The following is a 5,000-nucleotide window of genomic DNA, read 5'->3' on the forward strand; positions in this document are numbered from 1 at the left end:
TTAGTGGAATGACGTCACAAACTCGGTGGTTTGACATCACAAACTCGACAGTCAAACCATAATCACCGAAGAATGACGTCACAAACTAAATGGCACTGGCGTCACCCACTCCTTGACTGAGCGTGACGTCAAGTGCTTTCCAGTGTGCTTTTCGCTGACAGGATGGCTTGCGGTTCCGTCAAGCGCTGTCAAAAATTCTCAAACCTCACGGTGATTCAGCGGAAAAAAGTGAACCAGAAAAATTGCCAATCACAAAATCAAACGAGAAGATCTGCTAATTCCAATCTTCCTGGACTTAAACAAGGAAAACTACCTGTTTGACGACAATCAAGCAAGCAAACAAACAAACAGAACGACCTTTCTTTTTTCTTCCGAGAATCGAACAGACAGACAAACGACCAATCTCAATCATATGAAAATTAAACATGTACAAACAAACAAACGGACTTTCAATCCCACTCTTATCATTGCACAAAAGAAAGATTGAAAGAAAGAAGGGAAGGAGAAGAGAAAGAAGAAAGAAAGCAGAAAAGAACGAGAGTAAGAAAGAAATACGAGAAATAAAGAAAGAAGTGTAGAAGGGAAAGAGAGAAAGAAAGAAGGGAAGAAAAAAAGAAAATACGAAAGAGAGAAAGGAAGAAGAAAAGAAAGAAAGCAGAGAGGAACGAAAGAGAGAGAGAGAGAGAGAGAGGGAATAACAAAAAATATCGAAGACCAACAAAAAGCAACGAAGTGACGTAAATAAACAAAGGCCCAACAGGAATTACCCCTCCCCCCCCTCCCCCTCCCCCCCTCCCGCCGGTGATACTGGGAGACCGCAATGTGTCCCGGCCGAGAGCATGTTGTTGTTTGTTTGTTATTGTTGTTATTTTTCTTGTGTTGTAGGTTGTTATTGTTTATGTTGTTTTTGTTGTTATTGTTTGGGTTGGCGGAGGTGTAGGAGTTTTGTTGTTATTATTAAATATTATCATCACAAACCCCCATCAGGTGGATCATTTTAGCGATAGTAATGATGATGATAACAGTGACAAAAAATGATAATCATCATTAGCATCAACAGATGTCATTATATCAACATCATCATAACGATAATAATGATAAAAGTAATAATGTTAATGATAATGATAACAATATTAATAATAATGATGATGAAAATGATAATAACAATGATTATAATGAAAATGATAAACGAGAGATAATAGTAGAGGTAATGATAACGATGATAATAACAATGATAATTATATTCATATTTGTAATTATGATTATAATGAAAGCAAAAGTTGTGGGAGTGTAGAATATCGCGTGTAGGAAGCCTTTGCAGTGATGAAAAGAGGAGAGGGGTAAGAGAGAGGAAGGCGAGAGAAGGAGAGGGAGAAGAGAGAAGGAGAGAGAGAGAGAGAGAATGGGAGAGAAATAGAAAGGGAGAGGAAACGGGAGAGGGAACGGGAGAGAGAGAGAAAGAAAGAAAGAAAAAGAAAGAAGGAACGAGAGAGAGAGAGAAAGAAAGAAATTAAGAAAAAGAAAGAGCGAGAGAGAGGGAGAGAGAGAGAAAGAAAGAAAGAAAGAAGAAACAAACAAACGAACAGAGAGAGAGAGAGAAAGAGAGAGAGAGCGAGCGACAAAGAATAATCAACCGGAACATATAATTCCTTCTTGCGTCATTCAAGGCAAAAGACGAGCACAAGTTAAGGTTAAAATTTTCAGCAGTTCCATCTTCAAGAGCTATTAAATTTCTCCCAACTGTTTATCACAACCGCAATTACATAATAAAAAATAAGAATAAGAAAAAAACCTCACAACATAGCGAAGGTGTTTTAGATCAAATGTATCGCAAGAGAAAGAAATTCCAAAGAAACAAAAAACTACATAGCCTCAGGCATTGGAGGGGGGGGGGAGCCTATGACGTCATCATGCAGAGGCGCGCGAGGTGGCGTGGTTTGACGACCCCCCCCCCCCGACTAACCCCAGGGTGAGTCACTGAGGAAGGGGGGGAGTCGCGGGGTCTGCTGCGTCGTCTGCCGGACTTGGGCCTCCTCCTCCTCCTCGGCCTTCCTCGTTCTCCCTCGGTGTTCCTTGGGGTCTTAACGGTCTGACTTTTTGGGCTTTTCTTTGTTGTGTGTTTTTTTTCTTTCTTCCATGTTGTTGTTGTTATGTGATTTATGTTTACTTGTTGTTGTTTTTGTTGTTGTTCTTCTTTTTCTTCTTTTCCTCCTTCTCCTCCGCGCGCCCTTCCTCAGCCTTCCTCCTTCTCCCTCGGTGTTCCTTGGGGTTTTAGCGGTCTGACTTTTTGGTCTTTTCTTTGTCGTGTGTTTTTTTTCTTTCTTCCATGTTGTTGTTGTTGTTATGTGATTTATGTTTACTTGTTTTTGTTGTTGTTTTTGTTGTTGTTGTTCTTCTTCTTTTCCTTCTCCTCCTCCGCGCGCCCTTCCTCGGCCTTCCTCCTTCTCCCTCGGTGTTCCTTGGGGTTTTAGCGGCCTAACTTTCGGTCTTTTCTTTGTTGTGTTTTTTCTTTCTTTCTTCCTCGTTGTTGTTATGTGATTTCTGTTTACTTGTTCTTCTTCTTCTTTTTCTTCTTTTCCTCCTTCTCCTCCTCCGCGCGCCCTTCCTCGGCCTTCCTCGTTCTCCCTCGGTGTTCCTTGGGGTCTTAGCGGTCTGACTTTTTGGGCTTTTCTTTGTTGTGTGTTTTTTTTCTTTCTTCCATGTTGTTGTTGTTATGTGATTTCTGTTTACTTGTTGTTGTTGTTGTTGTTGTTGTTCTTTTTCTTCTTTTCCTCCTTCTCCGCGCACCCTTCCTCGGCCTTCCTCGCTCTATCTCGGTGTTCCTTGGGGTTTTAGCGGTCTAACTTTCGGTCTTTTCTTTGTTGTGTGTTTTTTTTTTCTTTCTTCCTTGTTGTTATGCGATTTCTGTTTACTTGTTGTTTTTGTTTTTGTTGTTGTTGTTGTTGTTCTTGTTCTTCTTCTTCTTCTTTTTCTTCTTTTCCTCCTTCTCCTCCTCTTTGTTGTTCTTGGTCTTGTATTATTGTTATTATCATTGTTATTATTGTTATTGTTATTATTGATATTGTTATTGTTACTATTATTATTATTGTTATTATTATTATTATTATTATTGTTATTATTATTATTATTATTATTATTATCGTTGTTATTATCATTATCATTAAGATTGTGATTATGATGATGATGATTATTATTATTTTTATTGTTATTATTTAAAAAAATAATGAATATTTCTAATATTATGTTTATTATCCTTGATGTTATCGTATTTTTCATTAGGATTATTTACTCATGTAGAGCGAACCGGAGAAGACTCATCCGCAGGTGTTGTTATAATTTGACAGGGGGGGGGAGGGGTAGAAGGGAGGTGGGGGTAGGGAGGGGAGGGGAGGGGGAACTCACGATTCATTCCTTGTAATTGCGGCTGTTTTTGTGGTTGCGTTGTTTTTGTTTCTTTTTTTTCTTCTCTCTCTTTCTTTCTTTCTTTTTTCATTCTCTCCCTCTCTCTTTCTTTCTTTCTTTTTTTCATTTCTCTTTCACTCGCTCTCTCTCTCTTTCTTTCTTTCTCTCATTCATTTTCTCTCTCTCTCTCTCTCTCTCTCTCTCTCTCTCTCTCTCTCTCTCTTTCTCTCACTCATTCTCTCTCTCTCTCTCTCTCCCTCCCTCCCTTCCTCTCCTTCTCCCTCTCCCTCTCCCTCTCCCTCTCCCTCTCCCTCTACCTCCACCCCCCCACCCAACCTGAATCCTCTCCCACAGCTTTCGAAAAGGAGGAAAATAAACGACTTAGCCCCCACCCCACCCCCACCCGGATCTCGCCCCCCCCCCTCCCTCCCTCTCTCTCTCTCTCTCCCCGCCCGATGCGTTTTCCGAGAAGACTGCCTTGGATGAGCGCGGAGGGGTGTGTGGTGGGGGGGTGGGGGGGTGGGGGGTGGGGGGGTCTTTCGATAGAAGGCGGTGAACCTTCGTCGAGGTTTCAATTACTGTTTGATTAAGGAACCGGGCGAGAGGAAGAAGAGGAAGAAGAAGAGGAATAATAATAATAATAATAATAATAATAATAATAATAATAGGAAAGAATGATAATAATAAAGGAGAAAGAGGAAGAAGAAGAAGAAGAAAAAGAAGAAGAAGAAGAAGAAGAAGAAAAAGAAAATGAAGAAGAAGACAAAGAAGAGGAAAGAATTATAATAATAATAATAAGAAGAAGAAGAAGAAAAGAAAAAAAGGAAGAAAAAATAACATGACAATAATACTAGCAACAAGAACAACATCAATAACAAGTACCAATGGCTTTGAACCTCGTCCTTTCGCAGCGAAAGAAGGAATAGAAGGACAAAAGATAACAAGAAAGGATGATAAAGGAGTAATAGAGGAAGGAACAGAGAGTTTGTGCTTTGTTATCCTTTGCTTGTTGTCTGGGTCTGGGCTGAGGGGGAGGGGGAGGGGGAGGGAGGGGTGTTAGGTGAAGGGACGTGAGGTAAGGGGATAAAGGAAGGGAAGAGAGGATAAGAGAAAGTAAGGGAAGAAAAGGGAAGGGAAGAAGAGCAGAATAGACTAGATAGAAGGGAAGGAAAGAGAGGAGAAGAGAAAGGAAGGGAAGAACAGAGAGGACGAGGATAGAGTAGTAGAGTAGAGTAGATTTGAGCAGAGCAGAGCCAAGCAGTGCAGAGCAGGGAAGGTGAGGAGGAGAGAAGACCAGAAGAGAGAAGAGAAAAGAAGAGGACAGGAGAGACGAGAGAAAGAATCAAAGACGAGGAAAAAAGAGGAGAAAAAAAGAAAAGAAGCGACAAGAGAAAGAGAATCAAATGCAAAAAAGAAAAAAAAGAAGAGAGGCAACGAGAGAAAGAGAATGAAAAAAAAAGAGGGGAGGAGAAAAAGAGAATGAAATACGAAAAAGAAGAAGAAAAAAGGAGGCCAAAAAACGGAAGTGAAAGTGAACCGAAACCACGTGGGCATGCGGCCGTAGCAACGCGCGTAACTCAACACGTTCCCAACATGTT

At 40.6% G+C, this 5,000-nt stretch overlaps 1 protein-coding gene across 1 annotated transcript in view; it reads left to right on the top strand.

The window, feature by feature from the left end:
• Mitf (transcription factor Mitf) overlaps positions 1-5,000 on the top strand; it is a 244,219-nt gene that overhangs the window by 12,154 nt on the left and 227,065 nt on the right. The window lies entirely within an intron of this gene.

This window comes from Penaeus vannamei, chromosome 19 (genome assembly GCF_042767895.1).
Source record: "Penaeus vannamei isolate JL-2024 chromosome 19, ASM4276789v1, whole genome shotgun sequence".
NCBI classification, from domain to species: domain Eukaryota; kingdom Metazoa; phylum Arthropoda; class Malacostraca; order Decapoda; family Penaeidae; genus Penaeus; species Penaeus vannamei.